The following is a 27,098-nucleotide window of genomic DNA, read 5'->3' on the forward strand; positions in this document are numbered from 1 at the left end:
TTTTAACAGTATTTCTGCTCACTGATGCAAACAAAAATGTTTTAGATTTGTTGAAAAGGAATCAATTGAACCTTCAAAGAAAGGTAAAACTGAAATATTTCTTAAATAAAATTGAGTTGAAGAAATTTTTGGGATTGAGTAAAAGAAAAAATAATATTTTGTTTGATTATTAATTCTTTCGTTTTGAAGATACTGACTTACTGGCAAACCTGCTAAAGGCCTGTTTGATAAAAAATACTAACTATTTCTAATATATATGAACAGTACCTACTATGGACATAACATAGTATACTACGTCACCCGTGATACCCCTCATGCGTTGCCACTCCAGAGGATTAAGGTGTTATACCTCGGTAACCTTTAATTTATCTATCTTATTCAATAACCTTCAAATCGAAACACATTTATACAAACACAACTGTTTCACGGCAGATAACCGAATGGGGCAGAGGCACCCAAGCAAACGACTTTAGTACAACGTTTCCCTCGTATATATATAAATATATATATATATATATATATATATATATATATATATATATATATATATATTTATATATATAAATATATATATATATATATTTATATATATTTATTTATTTATATATATATATATATATATATATATATAATTTTGCAGATTTTGTAATTAAAAAATAACATTTTTTAGGTACTTTTTTAGCAACTACAGCAATAAAATGCCATAAAACATATATGATAAAAACAAGTAGACTATTCACCACAAAAATAAAAAACGCCAACTATAATTAATGAAAATTAAAAACTAAACTAATGAATCGATTTTGATGAAATTCATATGGCGATCCCATAGAAAATGTGATAGTATATTTCATCAAATAAAAAAAAAATTCTAAACGGTATTGAGAATCTCCTCCTTTTTGGAAATCGGTTAAAAATGTACGATCATTGCATTAACCTGTTGACCCTTGGATTAGAAAAAACACGTGCGTCCCTTACATCACCGCACTGAGGGGTGTTCACAATACGACAAATGTACAATAGAGTCACGCGTAATAAATGTTATTGACTCACAGCTGACTACTTTAATCCGGTATATAATTCTATCTCGGAATAACATATTGCCTCGGCTGAGGGCAATAAAACTGCTTTAGGGCAGTCCATAGGTATCTACGAATTGATCGGCTCTGCTTTGTTTAGTTTCTGTGATATGATAAAATAAAAGAACACTTTTCTGTGTTAGAGCAAAAATTAATTAAAAAATAAAACCTAAAAAATATTTAATCATGTTATGATATATATATATATATATATATATATATATATATATATATATATATATATATATATTTATATATATTTAAGTCAGATTTACCTACCGCGCTATGTATTTATGTTACTAATATTTATTGCACTTATAATATCTATTTATAGGGGGGAAAAGGATTGTTAGCAATGGAGTTTGACAGCCCCATTGCTAGCAATATACCTTATTAGGTCGACCTCCATGTGGTTCCCCCTGGAAACCATCGTGAACAATTTTTGTTGAATTCATCACGATGGGCTAACTGACCTGCTTCATCCTCATCTATCATTCTTCACTGGTGCCCCGCCGGTGTATACCGATAGCGCGGGTGGGGTTACCATTCCATTATTATCTACTAAAAAAAATTATCTATTTATATATAAAAATACATATAAAACACGTTTATATTAGTTACTACTCCGCTATTTTTTAATCCAAATGTATAAATAAAAATTAAATGGAAAAAATTGTTGATCATTTCCATATATCAATCAGATAATACGATTAGGAGCCAATATTTATATTGATATTTTGTTTACTATGTATATCTTCACACCTGCAATGCCGTAGGTGTTGTGGGTGACCATGGGCGGCGGTAGTCACTTACCATCAGGTGAGCCGCATGCTCGTTTGCCCCCTGTGTTGTAAAAAAAAAAAAAAAAATATCTCTAATCTAATTTTTCTAAGTGTTGAAGATATCTGCAATGTAATCAGGCCTTTATTTGTTCATTCAATGAGTGTTCTCCCCTCGCGACGTTTCTTTACACATTTATTGTTTTATTTTGCAATAAAATACAAGAGTGCAGCTGTAGTGCATTAAGTATGCTTGTACTGAGTACCCTCATCTGCTTTATATCACTACAATATTTTTTATTATTGTATATCATATGTTATCCAACCAAGCTTATATGAGATGTTACGTCGCATAGAGTTTAATATTGAGCAACTTAAATATATTTATTGCAGGGATAATACTATGTACCTTGAAAAAGGCAGAATATTAACAACATTGTATCATTTAATGTTTAAACTCTGAGGCGAACCTCCAGGTAAGATGTTGCGAGACTACCTATCCTCATAGGTAAAGAGTCTTTTAACGACATTACGACTGGGAGGAAATGTGAAGTTGATGCATAGCTAAGATGTATTTGAATGTGTTTTATGTTTTAAGTATACATATATCACCAAAAGGAGACTTGATACTACAGTTGTCTGCATAGATAACTCTTTTCCATTCTGATTTCTGTTGTCAAGCGTCTATATTTAAATGGCTTTATTTCGGTTTGAGGGTTTTTTTTTAATGGGTGAAAATAAAATAGTAACCCCGCCTGCGCTATCGGTATAAACCAGTGGGGTACCAGTGGAAGATGATAGTTTTCGTTATAAATGACAAATCTCCAAAGTATAATATACTATTGTAATTTGCCCTATATGAAAGTCGCTGGGAACTTGGCCAGTTGGCGTCTACATATAATATATTTGTATTTTTATACCATTTTCTTCACATTATATTTTTGACACATTTTTTTAAAACATGATTTTTTTGTTAGTTTATACAATTTCGAGTGACATTGTTTTCTGTTTTAGTGTTTTATGTAGAGTGTTTTATTGTTTTCTGGTCACAACGATCACTGTCAAAATTAAATAATAATGCATTAAACTAAAAAAAATCATTATAGTGATGTAGAAGTATTAAATTTACAATTACATTTCTATATTCCCAAACATGCGTTTAGGATTAAAGATATTTGTACAATGTTTAGTGCAGCTATAAATACCTGCCGTCTATGTACAAACTTTAAATGTGACAACAGTAACTGTACTATTATTATTATACTTCTGTCTATTATTATATTTATTATGCAACTAGCGAGACCCTCGCCCTATCTGTACGCCATGACAGGGGACAACCTGAAACACGTTTGCCGATCCCTGTGATCTTTGGAACAATTCCGTTTGATCTTCTGTACGCTCTTCATCGAAATAACGTTTTATTTTTTATTTACCTGCATCGAAATAAATTTGCGTAATAAAATAAAAAAATGCTCTTAAAGTTAACATGGTTTAAACTAAACTGAGTTTTATATTATATATATATATATATATATATATATATATATATATATATATATATATATATATATATATATATATATATTAGACAGAACTGTATCCTTAGTTGTCGTGTAATTAAATATGCACGGATTTAAATGAAATTGTGTACACAAATCATATATTAGGTTAACATAATACTTTTTATTTCAATTCACGCTTGTAATATCTTGTATATAAAAATTTCGTATTACGGTGTTTGTGGTGACTCCTTCGAAACGCCTCGATTGATTTTTATAATTTTTTATGTATATTTAGTAAACATGAGAATATGTCGTAAAGTATATTTCATACCTATCTAGCGGTATGAATATGATTAGGGTGTTCCTATACAGAAATATTTATTTATTTGACAAAACTATAGATTTATTAACCGTGTGGGCTCGACATAGAATAGGCCACCTCTTCCTTTCTCGTGAGTGTCATAAGAAGCGACTAAAGGAATTTAGTGGTGGAGGGATGGACAGCAGCGTCTCTCTTAAAACATCTGTGATAGCCGCACTGCGGTTTGGTAACTCGCCTGCCAAGCATGGCAACTACTGACAAAGTATAGTCCCTTATAAGGAAGGCTTATATTCAGCAGTGGACAGTTAACGGCTGAAATGATAGCAAAACAACGTTTGTCGGGTCAGATAGTAAAATATAATGTTTTTAAAACAGTTTCCATCCAGTATGTATAATGTTTATCAATAAACCGTATCGACCGGCGGTGACCCGAAACGGTAAGAACCTCTTTTCACTAAGTGTTATTATTTGATGCGGTAATGTACGGCTTTGTTGAACCCTTCGGGGCAACGCGGGGGAGGCGTTAGGGTAATCCCTTTGTAACGTGACTTCAGCGTATAAGCGGACTTGAACTATTATGCCGAGTGAAGGCCAAAATAGATCTCTTAAGAAAATTGTAAATCTTGCATTAAATTTTCAATACGATGTGACAGATTTTTTTTATATTTGTTATTATTTGATATTTGTAAAGCATAATTATATGGAGAGGGCTATGCTTGGAATTTCTTTGCGTGATGGAATTCGAAATAAAGATGTCTGCAAAAGAACCAAAGTTACCGACGTAGCACGAAGGATAAGTAAGTTGAAGTGGCAATGGAGAAGCAAGCTACTTGAGTGGCGACCCCGTATGAGTAAACGCATTATAGGACTACTCACCTCTATCTAATATATTATGTGATGAACAATCACTTATAATTCATACTGCATGTGATTATTTAATTTCAGAAAGGAAAAGTGTGATATCTTAAAATCAGGTTATCAATAAAGTGAGAGTTCCATCCAAATATCCAAAGAACTTTAAAAATTAGCAATTGATATCTACGAGGGTGTAAACATTCCAATATGTGTCAATATAATTCCTTATAAGTATTGAATGTAATATGTAGATCTACTTACTGCTACGTACGTTTTTTTACGTAAAAAAAGAATATCAAAAGTTGTAACTTTATTATTATATAAAAATGGTAATACATTTGTTTATTTGTTATCTCTTAGCGCTAACTGGATCGATCGTTATTATTTTTAGCACACATATATTTTACAATTATATGATTTTACATTACATAAGCGGAATGAGTATTAATTTTAATTGCAATAGTATTTGAAAATACTTATACTTTAATTATAATACTGAAAAATATTGTAAGTAATATTAAGAGAATGAAAATAATACAGAAGAGTTATTTTCAAATAGAAACTATCCATTCATAAAGATTACTATAAAATTTTACTTTTAGTACTGAGACTTTGTTGCACTTATATTATGATGTTTTTATACACATATAGTGTATTATATAATATATTTCTGAAATTCTTAATTTTATATAGTGTTTCAGTTTCTAAGAGTATTTTTATGTGGTGAACTTTACAACAGTAGAGAAAAAACGGAACATGGAGAAAAAACAGAATAAATTAAGAATATCACAAATATTACTTAATAGGAAAACTTTTTTTAAAGTGATTTATTGATTATAATCATTAAAAATTTACGTAAACTGAAAAGAGTACCAACTATAAAATGGAAACCGTGTTAAAATTGAATTTCTTATCTCTTTTAAAAATAAATAAACCAATTGCGGCTGGACAAAAATGATGTCATCTTAGCATCATTTATAAAGCAAAATTCTTTACATTTAATACCCACACGAAAAATATAAATCCCGGTACACACTATTTTAGCGCTAACCACCACCTGCTGGATTCATTTATTCATTTCTGGATAAAAACTATTCTATTCCTTAAATTTGAGCAAACAATGTGCATTTACAAAATTTCATTAAAATCGGTTGAACGCTTTCGGAGATTAGCGTAATTTGTTCACGTGTTTCAATGAAAAAAGCGTTAAATTTTGTTTGTAATATCAAAAATATCCATTTTAAATTTACATTTGATTTGATTATAAAAAAAATTATATATATATGTATATATACATATAATCTTATATATATATATATATATATATATATATATATATATATATATATATATATATATATATATATATATATATATTATATACTATCTATCTATCTATTTAAGAGCTGCGCTCTTGTTGGTGGAGCTCTTGCCACTCACTACGATTTTCAGCGAGTCTCTTCACCTCTTGATACGACACGACACCAACTCCTTCCTTGATCTACCTGATGTAACTATGTCTCTGTCTCCCTCTCCCCCTTCTTCCTTCTATCTTACCTTCTTTTATAATGTTCATAAGTTGTGTCGTATTAAGTGTCCCAACATTTTTCCCAATATGATATATATATAAAACATAAAAAAATTCTTTCCCCTATTGAGTTTCAAATTGTGTAAGATATTTTTCTACGAGGACAAATATAAAATAGCTATTATTGTACGCTTCCTCGTACTAACATCAGACGAACACTAACCAGTAAGTTGGAACACCTGATCTACGCCACGTCCTAAGTTATGGCAGTCTTTAATCGGGCAACTATTTCTTTAGATAGAACGAGCAAGAAAAATAACATCCTCATTTTAGTCGCGCCGTACAAGTTCTTTGGGTATCTTCTATTAAAAATATTCGAATCAGCATTTTATTATTATTTTTTTTTTCGTGCATGAATTTGGTATATAATATTTAATAACATTTTGTGAAGAAAATATCTACCATTTGCAACCTCTGAATAAATATTAAATAATTTCATTTTAAACTTTAATGATTTCATATTGTACATACTAATTAAACGTTTCTGCTTTGCATGAGTATATTAATGCAGAAAATGGAACCAAATATTCCCTTTACAGTACAGTCATATAATAAAATAAATTGACAATTCAATATTCCCTCACTGTCTTCTATCTCATTCACTCACTCACTTTTTGTATAAAGATTTTTCACCCAAGTTTTTCACATTTCTATACGGTTTTTCAAACATTTTCTTTCATACAAACCTCATTCTGATAATTAGAAACACAATATATAATAATTAGCCAAATAGGTGCAGCAGTTCTTGAGTATTGTGTAAGTATTGGCAAATTAAGTTATATAGATGATCGTATTTATTTCAAATATGTCTTCTCTTAGTTAATTTATCCATTTCCATACTTCTTGCTTTTGTAAATATTCCACAATCTGCATCTCTGTTTCTATTTTGCGTTCCAATGGAGCAAATACCTTAATTAATATTGAATTATATCCTACATTAGTATTCACCTGCGACTACGTCCGGGTAGGTATACCCGGATTCAGGTGAACATGATTTTTACAAAGACAATTTATAAAAAGTATGTGTAGAAATACTAAATTTTATTACTATTAATAAGGCTTTTAAAATACCCAGTAGTAACAAGGATATAAATACATTATAACACCTATAACATTTGTAATGTTATATAATTTTTGATAAGAATAATAACATTGGATATATCAGAGTAAGATATTTATTGTACTGCGTGTTAATCACAAATATATTTAATTTCTTTACTTTTAAATTATCAACCTCTTTCCGTTTCTTAAAAAAAATATTATATATCTGTGTCTAATTTAAGATAAATATATTTTTATATTTGGTACATTTGTTTCAATATTTAATAAAATAAGAAATAACTTACAATTCAAACTACTGGAAATACAAAAATTGGCATACGCTTTTTTAGAAATGATAAGGGTAATTCCTTACCCGTGTTATTCCTTTGGGAAAGAGGGAGGAGGATTAGATCAAACCCCTTATAAAGAATCTAAAGGCACTCACTAATATTGTAAACAAATAAATCAAAACAGTTTCCTTATTGAAATATTATTAAAATATGAAAATCATATTCCAATAAAATGGTGGTCGGAGACGCGGGTTCAAATTCCGCTTTGAAATTACTTTAATTACATAACAATTTTCATCTGACTTCAAAAAAGGGGAGGTTCGAATCGAACCGAATCGGTTGTATATTTTTTTTTTATTTTACGTTATAATTGCATCATTTATGAACCGATTTAAAAAAATATTTTTATCTGAAAGGATTAACTTTTGGATAGGTCCCATAGAATTCTTGTCAAAATAGTTTAGTTGTTAAATAAAAATAATTGGTTTTACCACAATTGAAGTCGATGCTTTTTTTTTATAAAATTTTATTAGAATATGAGTTTTATAATTATTACAATTGTTTTTTCGACTGATTTAAAAAAAAGAGGTTCTTAATTCGGTTATATCTTTTTACAAAATTATTTTATTAAGAATTATAAAATACTATATGTACAAATCTTAATATATCGCGATATATTAAGATTTGTGTAGTTATTTATTCGATTTAGTTAGAAGTTTACTATAAACCACAGTGTAGTTAGAAACTCGATCTGTGTAATTAACTTGCGACAGAGATACCTATGGGAAGTCCGCTAAATAATTAGAGTTGCCTGTTAGTACTGTCAATGCAAAAGTTCTAATAGACACGTGACTGCTACTTTAACATTTTAAAAATTAAAGTTTAGTTTTTTACCTGTAACTATTAGAATTTTTTATAATAAATAATTTTTTTGCGACCCTATTAATGGTTACTAACACTTATTTTAATGGATTATTTTAATTAACATACAGTATTCTAGAAAGTAATTTACTCTGTTTTTTTATTACATATTAATAGAATTAATATATAATTGATTGTATTGGTTATATTGAAGGCGTTCGTAAGATAAGATAAACGTTTACCATTAAACAGACTATATGCATTATACCACATAGGTATGTTTTTATTTATTTAATGGTATTATTAGTATACATATATATTTATACCTATAACAATTAATACGTTTTACAATTTTATACGTAATTGTTGTACTATAACATATAAATAAATATATTTTTATTAACTCGGCACAAAGAGCGGCTTCCAGTAGAATACACAGGGCATTTCGCCTGCAGCAATTTTCATTTAATTTATTACCTGCCAACAGCCTCTTTATGTTACATGTTTACCTGAAAATGATGTTATTTAACAGAAATCATATTTGCGAATATTATAGTATCACACATAAAATAACTACTAGATACCTAATTAATGGTTTGAAACATATTACATATATACTATCTGACTGAACAAACTTTATGTAACGTTTGCGTAAAAGATTAACAAATATCCATTTAAACATTCTCACAAACCTGTATATGTATATACATATACACATAATGTATATTAATATATACATAAAAGTAGCAGTAAGATTATTTCCTCAACAGAAGAAAACTGTCTAGTTTAAAATCTATTTAACTCTAGCAGAATAGATTTCATCCTTATCTATTTTCCCTAACAGAATAGACACATCTAGAATTACAAATTTACATATGATTATTGAATCAATTACATGTGGCGTATTACCAGATGTTATTGTACCATGTTTTAAATCTCTTTTGAACCTTATTACTAGAGGAATAAAGATTCTTCTCAAATGTTGTAACATGTAGACTTTTTAAATTGAAAGGATTTATTTTTACAAAGAATTTATTGTAGTATATACTCTAGCAGACGTACCCCCGGCTTTGTCCGCGTCAATTAGGATAAAAAGTATTCTTTGTACGATACGTTTATCATGATTGTTAACACTTTGAAATTGAAATTAAGTTTCACACATTTGTATTTTATTACCTTTTGCTTTTTATCCCATTATTTGAGATTATTATTTATTTGTGTGCCAAATTTCATTCGACTCTATTCGGTTGATTGTATAACAGACTCTTGAATATCTAAACATTGCTATTTCTTTTTTTTATGTGAATATTAGAGCAAAATACTATTTGTTGCTGAACAAATGCTACTTGAAGAGTCAAATTGCCGCATTCCAAAATCAAATATCTTCAATCTAATATGTCTACGAAATATAAAAAATAAATATATTTACGATAAAAATATTTGCTTTTTAATGAAATTTTAACAATCATTTCTTCATTAAATTGTATTCTTTTAAACGGAATCTTATACAAAAATACTTGGAAGCTTTTTTAAGATACAGTGGGCTTATATTTTTATTATTATTTTTAAACCAGGTTAAAGTATAGAATTAATTTTATTATTATTATAGATGATGTGGAATTATACATTATAAATAATTTATTCACCTGATAAAGTACGTAATATTGACATCATAGTTATCACAATGTTAGTACCTATGTTATTCTAAAGTTATTCTAACGAAAAAAAAACAGAATTTATATAATCTTAATAAGAATCTAGTACGATGATGTTATTTCACCTTAATATTTGGAACTATTCAACATACTCTAATAAAATTTTATAAGTGTATATTGTTTGCTCCAACTTGCGAGATAGAAAATAGGAAATTTACTGGGTACAGAGGAATAACACCTTAGTCCTCAGGAATGGCAACGCATGGGGGGTATCATGGGTGAAACATTATACTCTGTTATGTCCATGGTACTGCTCATGTCTATAGGCGACGGTTACCACTTTCCATCAGGTGGGCCGTCAGCTTGTTTGCCATTCTAAGTTGTATAAAAAAAAAAGGAAAAAATGGACCCGTGACTCAGTTTATTCCTGAAGGATCATTTGCGATACTCATAACATATTATTTTTTTTGTTACTTTGTAGAAAGAAGAATCGGTAAATTGTAGTGAGAAGAACTAGCAAGAAACTGAGTCGACGTAAAAGTGACTTTTTTTAAACAAATTCATATTACTGCTGTCGAATTTTTAATGACAAGTCGAAATATATTCCCTACTATGCAATTAATATACACATTATAGGGTAGATGTGTGCAACTACCCTAGAAATTGTATATTTAAAATTATGAATTAGTGATACATTTTACTTTTACAAATTAAAAAACACGATTACTTTACCAAAAAAAGAACTATATTCGAAAACATTATGTAATTTACAGTCAAAATAATGTGTTTCAACAATATCTCATATATGTAAATTTGTTTTTGTTTTTAGACGTTATTAAGAAACTCACATTTCCGAACTTTGAAAATATTACAGTCTTTTGAGCAGTGATGTAATAAAAAAACTCTGCTTATAATATATATAATAGAATAATTATAATTTCTCGAAATTCCCACGCGAATGGAAGATATCGACAACGTGCGATCAAACCGTGGTATACTAAGTATACCTATGTAGAGAGAGGATCGGATTTCCTTTTTCCCGTTTTATCGGCTTCCTTTTTATGTAGTTTTGGGTTCCGGTCAGTTTGGCAACTGTATACGGAGCTCGATTCGTCAAAGGCAGAGTTTTCTTTGTTGCTTTTTTAAAATAATAATGATATTTGATCCACGGGAGGTATTATGTAACTAAATATAGAGACTGCTGGCACTCTGCGGCTCGATTGTATACATAGTTCACATGCTAACAATTCTCGTTTGATACAAATTGAAACTGACGGTTTTCTATTATGGATGTAGGTACCATTTGACAGTTTTAGTAACGAACCATGTAACGCTCTTTGTCTGTCTCAAACGAGAATTGTTAGCAACTAAACATAATCAAATCCCAGTTCCCTCTGCCTATATAGTAAGAAAACTGTCGTGAAGATCATAAATAATATTTCTGAAATGGTATATAGAAAATATATTAACCACACTTTTCAATATATTTTTAAGACCATTTAGGAAAAATAAGAAAGTTTAAGATTTTGATAATCAAAATAAACCGATTTGAACGTGTGTTGACAATAATACGAGTGGTATAAAATAACGTGGTAGAAAGGGATAATCAAAAATAGGTTTAGAACAAACTAAAATATCGAGTAATAAAAATGCTGTTAAAATAAGAATTTTATTATTTTTATAAACTGTTTAAAACTAAAATGTTTATAGTACAAAGTCTATATTTGCAACATGATGGCGTCTCATATGAGTATTAGTAAAATAGAATAAAATCTGTAAACAATCAACTACTTAATTTCTTTTATAGTATTAAAAAATACTCTTTTATATCAATAGAAGATAATACAAATATTATAAATAAAACAAATAGTAAAAAGAATAAAGCTCGTAGTAAAGTAAACGTTTACCATGCCTACGGACGCCTACTAGATATTTTAAGTGCACGTTACTTTACTGATCGTAAATAATCTCTTAATAACTCCTTTTAACTACAAAACAAACGACTCAAAACTCTTAAAATTCTTTATTTCAGTGATATGAACTTCCGCAAAATAACACTCAATAAGATATTATTAAATTCTAAATAATAGCAAATGATGGAACCATGGCCGTATCTATGGGCGGGGCCAGGGGGAATTGAGTGGCAATGTCCTACCTTAAAAAACCCAATGCCTTACTTTAAAATGAAAGGCCCCAAGAAAATTAGACATATTCGCTTTTTCAAAGTCACTTAATTATAGCTTCTGCCCTACCAAAAATTATTTTGCCCTATCTTAAACTTGGATATAGCTACGGCTCTAAATAGAACACATTGTACTTATCTAGTCTACATTCCAGCTGTATTATCAGATTAGCATACTAATACTATATCCAGCTACTCGTATCAGATATATTTTAAAAATTTAACTCAACCAGTTACATGGGCATGAAGGAAAATTTAATTACACATTTTGATTCAGAAGAACAATACACGAACGTTGTGGGGGAAAAGCTTGTAAAAACAAGCCAAGAGTGTATCAGACATGTAATAATTGGGTTCCGTAATGACGTTTTAAGGTTATAATGTGGTCGCTCTTTTCTCCGTCAGTGTAATTATGAAATACCTAATCGATTTAGCTTTGTACTATATATTGAAAGCGACTACCATTTACAAATTTTTATTATAAGTTATTTATGAACACAAACAAGGGGATAAACTTGTTAATACTTGAGCGCAATAAAATATTTAGATATCATCTTAAATTAATTGAAATGCAGAAAAAAATTACAATCTAATATAAATTTATATTTACAACTTTACTGATTTAAGTAAATTATAATCTTACTTATGAGACATATTAAAGAAAAATGTATACCTCTGAGAAAGTCTCCAGAGTATCAAGTATCAAGAAATAAGAGCAATAGAAATCAATTGTTTGCCAGCATTTGTATTTGTTAACCAGCAATATCAAATTAGATGTGGTTTTCATAGTTGTTTTTCTGGGGGACTAATTTAAAAAAAAATGATAGATATATATATCTTATCTTAAAACATCATTTAAAAGGAATCTATTTTTATGGTTTCCTATTGAAATCAATGAGTACGATATAGCAAGTAAAATACTTAAAAAGTAGTAATAGAATAGAATTAAATAGTTATCTTGAAATGAAAGTAGTAAGCAAATATAAAGCTCCATGTAAATATTGTAGTAACTAATATTTCGACAAATATAAAAAATTTTCGATACAGCTAATTAAAAATATCATTAAATGATCACAAAGGACTGTAAAATTTTATTAAAGCATCTGTGAATAGCAAACACTCTGATGGCCCTGACATAAAGTGGTAATCGTTACCTACAATCATTAATAGTACCGTGAAAACCAGAGAGTAGATATGGCATTACATGATCTACAATCTATACACTTTACTGTTTAAAGATAAAACATTTAATATAGGCTATAAAAGTTATAAAAGAAAAACATGATGAAATCTTTAATGAACCATTATGGTTCATTGGGTTACTTGAGCCTTTTAAACGCACCAATTAAATTACATTCTATCAGTGACATCAGCCAAGTGGTTTAGTCAAATCCTGTGGTTAGTGTGGTTTGATAACATTATCGGTTGCGGTTACACACTCTGCCAACCTTACTCGCTGTAATTTTCAAAGGCATATTATATGATGTTACCTCATAGTAAATATATGTCAAATATATCTACTATAGTCATTAATTAATGAAAATCGTTTGAACGAGACTGTAATCATTATTTTGCGTAATATTTATCTAAACTCAGTCTAATAATTTATTATAATTTACAGAGCAAACTTTTAAGTAAGTTGATTAACTAAATCTACACAGATTTAAGAAAAATATTAATATGACAAAACAAAATCAAGAACTTGTAGATAGGCTAAAACTAAAAGAATAATATAAGACTAACATACTCATGTCTATAGGCGACGGTTACCACTTTCCAACAGATAGGCTGCCAGCTTGTTTGCCATTCTCAGTTGCATAAAATAAAAACAAAGTATTGCTAACTTGCTGACTTTGATCTTTCATTAAAGTAAATTTAATATATCAAGCATAGTGGATACACAGAGTACTAATAATTTTCAAAATTATACGCCAGTATGCATTAAATAATCCACGGCAATACCTAATTTCGAGAATTCAAATAAGTATTACTTTATGTATGCCGTATCAAATTTTCCGTGTTCAGTTAACTGTAATTTAATTATGATTATATTAATACATTTACACAGGTACATATTATTAGGTATTCTCTTTGCAATTTGCCTCTCATTACAATATACTCAACGATCGAACTTCGTCCTGGAAACGTAAATAACGGGCATATATTGTGCTACACAAAAAGAAACGACTTCAATCGTGAAAGCGTCGATAAACGACGAGATGCTTTGTAGAAACCCAACAACGACTTGTTTCGAAGATATCCTACATTGTAAACATTGCGTGTTTACATAATAGATTTTGTTCCACAGTAAGTATATACTTGCTGTAAAACAAAATAGATTATGCAACGGCAACTTCAATTGTCACAAAATTAAAAAAAAAGTGAAAGTAGGTTCAGAATTATTAACATAATCGCGTAGCATAGTCAGAAAAAAAAAATTATGAATTGAAAACGTTCTTTTATAAATAAAATTAAATAATCAAACGCAAAATATTATATGTCTTAATAAACCTTAATTAATTCAATATCAAATAAATCAGATCACATGTGTAATAAATTACCACTTATTTGGATATTAGTTAACATGGATGGGTTTGTACGTAATAATAAACGTGAATTAATAATACATTCCATTTTACAGTTTCAGTGAGCCTTTTGAGTGGTGCAAATGGACATCAACAAACTCCCTGAAACGTTCATATTAACTACGTTCAGAATAATAATCGGTTTATGGTAGAACAAGGGCCGAGAAATAACCACATATTCATGTCAGTGCACATGACAATTATTAAATGTTGGTTACACATTAATAAAACAAGTACTTTTATAAGCTTATTATACCTTTGATGCGGTTTTATACTTCTTGTTCAGCCAATTCCATTAAATGAATAGGCTCTCATACCAATGTCCATTAAATTTGTTCAGGTATTTATTTATTTTTACACTTTATTGTCCCGAAGGGTACGCCCCTTTATTTTACTTGAGATAGCGTATAGTTGCGGCATAACGTACTTATAGTCAAAGTCTAAAATGTATAAATACAGATATCTCTCTGGCCTAATGTATTAGCAATAGTAAATACAAATAAAGTAACAAACAAGTCACTGAAGTTATAACATATTTAATATTTTACCAATCTAATTCATTCAAATTTAAAAATATAACTACGCAAAACACAACCCGCACGCTGCGACATGTCACTTTAACGGCTGTACCATGGATCGGCCACACGGGAAATCAACAGCGTATGTCCGACTCCCAATGCGTCAGTGAAAAACATGTACTACACGAGTACCATTATTTACCGGTGCTTAGTCTCTCAAATAGTTCCATCTCTAGTGATTGATGGTTTTCTGACCCTTTTTTGCAGAGCAGCTTTAAAGTTTGTTGTGTAGGTGTTTACGAGTAAATTGAGATAAAAATACCTTCGTACATTTATTATGAAATAAACACATCTATCTACTTTCAGTTTACGTCGTGATTATCCGAATTTTTTTTATTATATCTATTATTATATGATAAACTAAGTGTGAAGCGTCTTCAGCAAACACGAAATTCGTATGAGCGAATTTATCTCTTTTAATCACATGATATGTGATTAACTAATTGAGGTATTAAAGTAAGGACATCGGGTAATCTCGACAACGAATCGTCTGTAGAACTGAATACAGTAATTGGTACAGTGACATAATTCAAACGATAATTTGGCGGAGAACTCGACCAATGGGCAGTGGCAATCGAGAGTAAGGGAGAGGCCTTAGCAGTTAGTCTGGATATTGCGAAGGCCTTTGATCGGGTGTGGCATAGAGCGCTGCTTTCAAAGCTACCTTCATTTGGGTTGCCTGCGAGACTGTGCATTTGGGTCGCCAGTTTTCTCAAGGAACGTAGCATTAAGGTCGTAGTCGACGGAGCATGCTCTGATTTAAAACCTTTGAATGCTGGTGTCCCGCAAGGCTGTGTACTATCTCCGACTCTGTTTCTTCTGCATATCAATGATATGTTACAGATAAGTAATATTCATTGCTATGCAGACGACAGTACAGGAGATACATTATATACCGGTCATGCAAAGATCTCGCGGGCACATACCGATGAGTGCCGGAATAGACTTGTGTCTGAAATCGAAACTTCACTCCATCAAGTTTCGATCTGGGGTGAACAAAATCTTGTCCAATTTAACCCCAAAAAGACACAAGTCTGCGCGTTTACCGCAAAAAAGACGCCGTTTGTCGTATCTCCTCACTTTCAGGGCACTTCCCTTGATAAAAAGTCGAGTCTAGGAATTCTGGGCGTTGATATATCTTGCGACGTCCAGTTTTGCGGTCATCTGGAGGAGAAGGCTAAGATAGCTTCCAAAAAGTTAGGAGTGCTCAATAGGGTGAGACGATATTTCATGCCAGAACACCGCCTGAAATTATATAAAGCCCAAGTCAGGCTGCATATGGAATACTGTTCTCACCTGTGGGCAGGAGCGCCACAGTACCAACTCCTTCCGTTAGACCGCATTCAAAGTCGGGCGGCTCGAATTATCGATAGTCAACGCCTTACTGTCCGACTTGACCCACTGAAACTGCGCAGAGATGTTGCATCTCTGTGCATCTTCTACCGAATTTATCATGGGGAGTGTTCTGAGGAATTGTTCGGATTGATACCTGCTGCTGATTTTCACCACCGTACAACCCGCCACAAACTAAAGTTTCATCCCAATCATCTGGACGAGTGGCGGTCTTCCACCGTGCGTTTTTCAAGGCACTTTCTTCCACGCACAACCATTCTTTGGAATCAACTTCCAGCAGCAGTATTTCCGAACCGATACGACAACATAACCTTCAAGAAAAGAGTATATTCCTTTTTAAAAGGCCGGCAGCACACCTGCAATGCCGCTGGTGTTGTGGGTGATCATGGGCGGCGGTAGTCACTTACCATCAGGTGAGCCGCATGCTCGTTTGCCCCCTGTGTTGTAAAAAAAAAAAAAAAAATTTTATTATTATTAACACTTGCAAAATCAAATATTTGAAACTGACCACTAGCTGAATATAATGTTTTATTGCTTTTGCAAATCCTCCACCGAGTCAATTTGTGATGATTTTATTTCTGATTTCATTATTTATTACAGTCTGTCCACCATTCGGCAGTAACAAATATGGATTTGGACATATTTTTTTATCTCCTTTACAAAACTCTTCTTTGAATTTTAGAAGTTAAAATTCATTCAATTTTAACTCTTTATCACCGAGAAATTTTAACGCATCTCGACCATCTTCTCTGTAAATCTTTCCTAAAACACATATAGGGCCTTTAGTTTGGTATATAAATGCCAAAAGTTCCAATAGTATCACTGATTTCAAAAGTCTATTATATTGAAGACACACCGATAAAAGTAGGAGTATTGCTATGGTCCCCATTAAGTATTCGATATAACGTAAATCAGGCTTACCATCCGACAAATTTTTTATATAATCTATAACACAGGTTAAATCAAAATGTCCAATTTCATGAAAAGAGAAGTTCCAAAACTCTGCCATATCTTCTGTTTTATTCAAATGTATTTTACCAAATTTGTTGCCTCGAACGCTCGAGTAAATAAACGCTTATTAGCCACACTTCATACACAGCATCAGTTAATAGATAAGGCAGTGTTCTTCCGTGTTAGTCTCATTTTAATTTTCAACTGATTTAAAAATAAAGAGGGAGTACTCCATTCGTTTGTATTGTTTTGTTATCTCTTAACTCTGTAATTTCTAAATACATTTTGAATTGTACATACAAATTAAACCCATAGAAGTTTTATTAAAATTGATTATGTAGTTTACTTTTTAAATGAAATAACTAATTTTGCCACACGCTTTTTTTTAGAACACAATCTTAAATTTTGTAATAATTAAAGAAGAAGTTTTAATAAAGAAATGTACATATACAATATTTACAAAGTAGGGTATGTACAAAAGAAGTCGTTAAAAGTCATTTACGAATTATCTCAAAGTGTATATTATCGGTATTATACCTTACAATAATTATATAGCATAGCTTATGACAATAGTTACATAATGTAGCCATGACCTTAACCTACAAACTTTCGTTGTTTAATAAAAAACATAAAGATAAATAAATAAAGTAAATATCCTTTTCAATTTAATTTATGTATTTATTCTTGGTCTGAGTATTTTAAATATATTTATGGTACCGATTTGCATTAGAATTCTTTGGTGCAGGGAATTAAAATAAAGGAGTTCCAGCAAAACAATGTGGTCCGACTAATGTTCTCCTACCGGAATAAATGCAAATTTGTTTTGCAAATTATTTGTTTTTTTTTTTTTTTTATTTCATCCTTTTTGTTGTCTGCTCTGTCTCATTGGTTGTTTTATAATTAAGGTCAATGACATACCCCAATAGATTTTTCATTTCTTATGATAATATGAAAATATGTCTCGATCAAGACGTTCCTTGTTTAGATGAGACTTCTGATTTATACTCAATTGAATAATAATATTAAAGTATTTAATACACATCTATACTTTAGAATTGATATGTAATTAAACAAATGTTATGTACAATGCAAATGCGTTTATGTTGTTTCAAAGTCGTAATAATCAAAATGAAATAAAATATAATTGTATAGTTACACAAATAAATAATATGTATTTGATTAAGACAAATATAGTTTAGGTTGAATAGAAAATATTATTTCTTGGAACCATGCAAGTATACGGCACCCCTAATGTTCTTTATATTATGGTCTGTCCTTTATAGTCTATGTCATAGAAAAGTAAAATATATATTGTCTTGTCTTGTCATGTCCCAAAGATTTCGGTGTTCTTAGGTACCTCTCCCTGTTGTTGTCGAAAATAAATGGCAATTTATTGTATAGCTATGCACTTGTTTTCTCATTCTGTGCTCAATTATTACATTTTTACTCTAACCGAAATAAATAAATTAAATATTTCTAATATAATAAAATATCATGAAGACAAATAATGTAGAAACCCATAATTTGCCTTATATATGCACGTCGATCCCGGAAAAATATATATTAAATATATTTATGTGCCGGAAGCCTCTTTCACTTTAAGGTTATTTTTATGATGACAACTGCCAACACACGTCCTCTAAATTTATCTTTGAAAGAAAAAATATAAAGATACTTCAATAAAAATATGCCGCCCATTGTAAATAACTATCTTTTATGTTTTATCATAGCATATGTAATACCTAGCATATGTATAACCTATATAAGCAGTGATAGCGCAGTTAGAAAATGCTTGCCTAAGGTCAAGAGATGTTAAAATTAAATCCTAATTAAAGACCTGGATTTTGAAGTCCATACTTAAATGTATTTAAAAATACTTAACTTGATTTATACTTCGTATGATGTACATAGGTATAACATCTGAGTGCTCAGGAATGGCAACGCATGGGGGGTATCATGGGTGAAACAGTATACTCTGTTATGTCCATGGTACTGCTCATGTCTATAGGCGACGGTTACCACTTTCCATCATCAGGTTGACCGTCAGCTTGTTTGCCATTCTAAGTTGTATAAAAAAAATGGTCTAAAAATTTGGATACCAAAAGGCATCCCTATATTTAATATTTTATCTATTAAAGTACATGTAATAAATATTTTTTTTAAATAATATAACTCTTTACTAGCAGCCGTGAGATACCGGCATAGAAAAGGCCACCTCTTCCTTTCCTGTGAGTATAGTATAAGGCGACTAATGGAACTTGATGGTCGAGAGATTGGCAACAGCATCACTATTAACAGCATCACCAAAGCCTCACTGTGATTGCCAACTGCCTGCCAACCGTGGCACCTTCTGGCAAAACCACCAAAGGAGAGGCCTATGTTCAGTAATGGACACTGAATACTATACTACCTAAAATTATAATCCTATACTCGTAATTTGGTGTTTTAAGTTAGTATACTCATGTAAATAATACGGTAGTAATCAATAGTCTGTTATAATGCAAATAATTAAACTAGTTATCGTACTGTGACAAATTTTTTTATGCAACTTTATAGCAAACATAAAGTACACTGTTATGCCCATGATACATAATAGACATAATAAATTATGTCTTTAACAATAAAAAGATATAAATTATATTAAATATTGCGTATTCTAAGTAAAACGTTTTGATAATTTAATATATTAATAGTTTTAAATATCGTAACTTAAATAACAGCTGTATAGTGTTTTTTTTTTACAATTTTCTCTGTGTCCTGAATTAACATTAGTTCCATGCTTTTGACGAGGGTAAAGTGTTCTATGAATATTTGTTTAGGTACCATACAAGAGTTTAAAACTTTTTTTAGCTTTTACATGATAGTATACCATCCTTACTAATCCAAAAATAAGTCTGTTTGTACCTAAATGACTAAGCCAATCTTTACGAAATTTTATATAAACAAATTATTTCGGATATAGAAATACATAGGCTGCTATTTACCTTGCTCAATCGATATATCCCATTCACGCAGACAAAACAACAAGTAAAAGTTTTTAAAAATATATTTTCTTATTCATGATACAGAGACCTATAGAATAAATAACAATAATTACAATTATAAAATTACTATAACTTTTTTTATTCAAAACACCTCATTGAAAGCTATAAGCATCGCCTATTTAAGCATGAAGAGTACAGTCGAACGGTGTACGTGATCGGGAAAATTACCTCATATTCTCCATTCCAAATATTACGTCTATGCCCAATTTCCTGAAAACTGTTTAGATCGTTAAAGCGTCCAAAGTCAACAAACAAACCCACATTCACATTTATAATATTAGTGAGGATTATCGTCGACGTAAGTAGACATAAGTCCAACACATTTACGTTGCACCCCAACCACTGAACGTGATTCAGTTCCATCCGCTGATCTGTTTTATATAAGTAAGTAGGTATTAACTAAAATTCTTATGAAATGGCGGCTACGAAAACTTTTTCCATTTGATAAGTTTAGTTATAAGAGAAGGATTACTTTGAGGTTGATCCGCTGCTTTAACTAACTGGTATGGAGTAATAAATAACAAAGCCATCATTTGTAATCTTTATGCTATAAAGCTAGCTATCTACGAAAAGGACAGAATCAATTTCGTTTTCATACATATAACCCATAAAATTATGAACCATCTAATGACTCCTTTGATCATGTATTAACCGTATCGACATGAGAATCATGTTATAAATAATAGAATATTGCTCATAGAATACATTCTAATGTCACATGTATGCTATGCTGCAGTTTTGCTGTTCACAATATTCTGTCATTCTGTAAGCTTACCAATTACAGAATGGCAGAGCACTCTGACTTATCATAGTCTATACTAACCAAGTTGCAGCTTTGTTTACCTAATTTGGTATAATGATATTCTGGAAGTGAATTGAGGAAATGGATCATTAATTTCCTATTTCATTACAATCTCTTTAGATATTTTATGCATTAGATGTACTCTATGGAAAAATATAAAATGTTCCATCATCGATATATACCTGTTTAAACTTACAATTTGAATGAGATGTTAGTATATATAATAAATATATAACAAATTATCCATATAAATTTTTTCAATATTTGCTAATGTAGATTCTGGTAATCCAGATAGAGTATTTTCATAAACAAAGTCGCATATTAAAGGTAGTGATTTTATATTTTGTAAATCACAATAATCCAGGTAGCATCATACTATAATATAGTTCACAAATATTAAACGCGGTTTTCTAAACTTTATGAATGTAGTTCACTGTGCTAAAATCTTTTAGAAACTGTGCCGGATATCTGCAGTGGATAGAATTCATGAAGATTTGTGCCAAATCAATTCTCTATTACTCTCAGTAATAACTTAGGGTTATAAATAAATAGCTATGATGATTATATGTATATCTATATATAGATAACTAAAACGACAGTTTTATTTATTAAAATGCTGAAATTTAAAAATTATTTTACATGTAGAGCTGATATAGCTTATCATAGTTACTGCAATAGGTATACATAGAAAAAATAAACAAAATAAAAATTAGTATAATAGTAGAGGAAATGGATCACAAGATTCAAGTATGAAAATAAAATATATTATAAATTATTGTAATTATTTCAAGACGCCACAGTTTTATTCAGCAGTATAACAAAAGGTAAATAATGAATATATTTCAAATAATATATAAAAATAAAATGTGTACGTATACATTAATATCCCAGTACTTTATTAATATTAAATCTCATTAATTTGATTGAAATTGAATCCAAACCATATTTTAAAAAATCTATTATTTTGTTAAATACTAAGATGTCTGTTTCAGAACCCCAAACAAACTCAGTGTGACTTAATTTTTTTCCTCTAATTACATAATGATCAATAGGTAATTGTATACTAAAATATAACCTCGAAACGTCTGATACAGCGGCAAACAAATCGTCACTGGAACTAAGCATGGCAATTGGCAATGACACACGGGTCAAGTTGAACTCATCAGATATATTACCAAATCTGTGGAGTTTTCCACTTTCTGCTAACTGCGCATAGTGCAATATAGTATTAGAAGAGCCACCCGCAAGGTCGTGATATAATAATCTTGCAACAAAACTTGTAATCCGTTCTTTTTCCAACGGTACTCCGCTTAAAAATAGGAGAGGGTTATTGCAATATATTTCAGGACCTGTACAATATTTAGAAGAAATCCAAGGTATAAGTTTTCTTGACGCAAAATATTTACCTTCATCTATTAGTTTAAAATCTGTTCTGAAGATGTTGCAGATATCAATGTAAATAATTTTAAAGGTCCACGTACATTTGTCATAAAAACTATTGGCGCTAATAGAACTCCAATGCGCAAGTATTCGTTGTATTAGGGTAATGCCGAAAGCAATACTAAAAATGCAGTTACACTCATTGAATGGCCTATATAGTTTATTGGTTCGCTTGATTTCTTTACTTTTCGTATATAATCTATAACGGCCGGTAGGTCATACTGACCCATTTCTTGAAATGTAAATTTCCAATAATCAACTGAATCCACTCTTTTTGAAACATGTCCGCGTAAATAATAATTACCTCTGGCTTTGGTCATCCATACATCGTAACCGGAGTTAGATAGAATATATGGTAGAGATTTATTGGATCCCAATAAAATCCAATCAGCTGAGCTCCCCAATAATCCATGATGTAGCAAAATTGTTTGATTGGTCGAATTAACATCTGATTTTATAAAATCGTTTGATATACGATGAATTGTAAGAAGATAGCCATCTTTAGTATTTATAGTATGCGATTCAACTTTTCTGCCATGTTACATAGCTAGCTCAGGCGTAGACATCAGTGCTGTTGGTTCAGATTTCAGATTAAAATATTCAAGAGACTCCGTTTCGCTCTGTGCGGCTGTTTTTTTTTCAACAAAGTCATCCTACGACTTTCTTAGTTTTTCTTCTATTATAGATTGCTTTAGAGTATGGGGTTTTTCAATTGCCACATATTTTTGAAAAATATTTATCACGTTCTCTTTAATATTATGAAAAGCGGTTACAATTGTGTATGTAAACTCACTAAGTTTCGTAGATATTACATCAAATATAGTAGAACAACTTACATTTTGGTTTCTACTAAAAAATATTACTAATATAACAACCAGAGTCTTCATGTCTGTAATTAGAATAGCACTCTTATGAACGTTAACATTTAAACTGATGAATATATCACTAGTATTACTAGAAACATATTACCTGAAGTATATTTGTATAAAGAACAATGGATAACGATCATTGGAGTACTGTTGTTTATAATCTATGAGGCATTAGTATCAATTACAATCGAGTTGACTGCATACTAATTTCATAACATTTATAGTAGGTGCGCGTTTGTCAATCGAGTTGAAAAGTCGTTATCCTATTATGATGTAAATTGATTGAAATTGTATCAGTTAGTAGTTATTATAACATAACACATTTATACAATAAGATTTTGTGCATCAAACATTAGCAGGTAAAATAGCAACAAAGAAAGCGGGTCACAGCAATTCCCATACGATTATGCGGAAAAATTAAATATACCGAGAGGAAGTTTCCCGCGTCTCGCCCAGTTCGGGAGAAGTTTCTTTAACGACGTAAACAATTTAAATCTAATGCAATATGCAGACCGTGCCGGCGACTCCGACGCCCCACTCGCTACCTCCCCACACCTACCTGCGTCCTTATAAAAAATTTACCCTAATTCTGAGCCCAGAGCGTTCAGAAAACCTTAGGTCACTCACTACTCGCGATATTGCCACTAAACTCAACATCTGGAAGATTATTTTGTTGTTATGAGTACTTTCATCCTTTCACTCTATTGTTATTGCTGGCATTACGTTTATGAATTAAACATTGTATTTCACGATTCACTTTCGAGATGGACTATGCTGCGCTTTATTTGCAATTATTGTTATAGCAACATAAAATATTTTAATGTAAGCAATAATATATTTACCCCTCACTTTTCGTAAATATGAGAAGTGGTACACATATTAAAAATGAATTATATACAAGCAAATAAGAAACCCTTAAAAGAACGTTGTTATATATTTATTTTCAAATACACTTCACGCATAATACAAATCACATAGACAATTTTTCTTCTTTAGGGGTCCATAACAAAATGGACCCAATCACTCACTGCTGTATTTTCATCTTTCATGGTCATCCATCCTGTTGTACAAACAAGGGAATTTAGATTGTATATGAAATGACATATTTACCTACGTCTAGTTAATATAAAATAAATAGATTTATTTGTATTTCATCTCCAACAAAACATTATATCTAACAAAAAATAATAATAATAAAAACATATATAAATAGAAAACTACAATTTAGTGCTCATATGACAATACGTAGGCAAGGTTACTATGAGTAAATACATTCCATCAGACAGGACGTGAGCTTGTTTGCTATTCTAAGTAACATTAAATAAAACAAAACCGCAATTATGCGTGAAATTGTTATAAGTTGTTAGAAAATTTTATAAGATACTTATAGCTTTTACCCGCATCTTGAGCTGCGTGACCGGAATTTTTACTAATAAATGTTAAAGTGAATTTGTTTGTTACTTCATGGAGCCGTAACAAATTAACCATTCGCTATTAAAATTGGTTTACATGTATTATATGAGGCGAAAAAGAACATAAATTAAATCCTGATCAATAAACATATCAATGTTACGCAAACGATGTTCAAGTAAAATCTAGTATATTGATAAATAGTGTCCAGTATATCCTTCTCTATTAAAAGTAATACATATACGTCGAATTTCGTGACCATTGAATGACTTAAGGCATCAAGAAGTATCAAACAAACAAATACTTCATGTTTATGCTTGTAATGTTAATAGTACATAATAAGGTTTTTAATAATGAAAACTTGTACCTACTAGAATTAGTTTAAATGATTCCATACCTTTCTCTGATCTGCAGAACATTATTTCTTACAATCACCTGAAATAAACTTATTGATAATCCTTAACATTAGAGAAACATTGCATCGCTGTTTGTTTTAGAACATATCAAAACAATACACACACGAGAAAAAGAATATTTATTTTAATCATAACTTTTTTTTATGCAATTTAGAACGGCTGTCAAGCTGACGACTCACCTGATGGAAAGTAGTAACCGACACCTATAGACATGAGCAGTACCATGGGCATAACAGAGTATACTGTTTCGCCCATGATGTCTCCCATTTGTTGCCATTCCTGAGGACTCGAGTGTTATTCCTCTATACCCTATAAAATCACTGCCATATCAAATGCTAATCACTGCCCTTCAAACCAAAATACAGCCATGCAAACACAACTGTTTTACACTAGAAACACAAATGGGATAGGGGTGCCCAAGCAAACAACTTTTAAAAGTCTCTCTCTAGTTCATGTAAAACACAGGAAATCTTAGATATTTGTTACTAAAAACAATATATTATTTCCTATTTTCATCTTATATATTATGAGACAGACGTTAAGGGGCTGTTGAATAGACAACTGAAATGTGCTGTTATGTGTTTTCTAAGTTATGATAAAAATAAATATTCTTCTTCTTCTCAGGTTATTATTATTAACTGAGTGTTGATCAAGTGTACAAAACTAATAAAGCGATGAACATTCGAATTTAATCAATTATTAATTAGTTTTAATTTTAATTATATAGGTACCAGTATTCCTAAATAAGTTATTGTAATCTACGTTTTGCTCTCCGAACAATGTTTCTCACCGTCGTACTAACGACCTTTTTGTATCCTACGTCACAAATACAAGTAGTACTATGAATAGGTGAACGTGTATTTCTATAAATTGCTTAATATTGACAATTACGTATTTTAAATGAACAATGAAACAGTTTCTTAATAAAAACATACGACGAATAATACACACAACTAATCGTCATGAATGTTAATTATTTAAAATCAATTTATTTGTTTTATTAACCATATTATAAAAGAACGGATCAGGCTGTTTACATAAACAAATCGTTACAAATACAACAAGGGAGACCCCGCTATGATTCAATTATGACGCTGATCAAATATTACATTTCTAAGTTAATATAGGGAAGTGAGAAAAAACGACGGTGCCCGGTACAGCAAAAAAATAATAAATGCTTCAATAAAACGTAGATACAGTTTGGATATGTGTACCAGGAGGAGAGGAATGAGGTAGATCGAGCAACCAACATTGAACTCATGCAAAATGCAGTACCCACTACACCTTACCCCTCCTATTTCATCCGCCCGGGTTATCCCCCCATTTATAAATGATTCTGGCTCAATTTCGCTGCCGAGCGCCCGCGTAGATATTGTTTGACTTGTGGACACACCGGACTGTACTGAGATTTTTCGGGAGATTTACTATTTTGCAACATGTTATCTACAAATATAAACAAATATAACAACGAAATGTTGTTTATTAGTAAGTGTATT

At 30.6% G+C, this 27,098-nt stretch overlaps 1 pseudogene; it reads right to left on the reverse strand.

The window, feature by feature from the left end:
* Nucleotides 1–22,406: 22,406 nt before the first annotated feature.
* On the reverse strand, nt 22,407–25,179 carry LOC113518108 (lipase 3-like; annotated as a pseudogene).
* Nucleotides 25,180–27,098: the final 1,919 nt, after the last annotated feature.

This window comes from Galleria mellonella, unplaced genomic scaffold (genome assembly GCF_026898425.1).
Source record: "Galleria mellonella isolate WM207_F2 unplaced genomic scaffold, CSIRO_AGI_GalMel_v1 utg33, whole genome shotgun sequence".
NCBI lineage: Eukaryota > Metazoa > Arthropoda > Insecta > Lepidoptera > Pyralidae > Galleria > Galleria mellonella.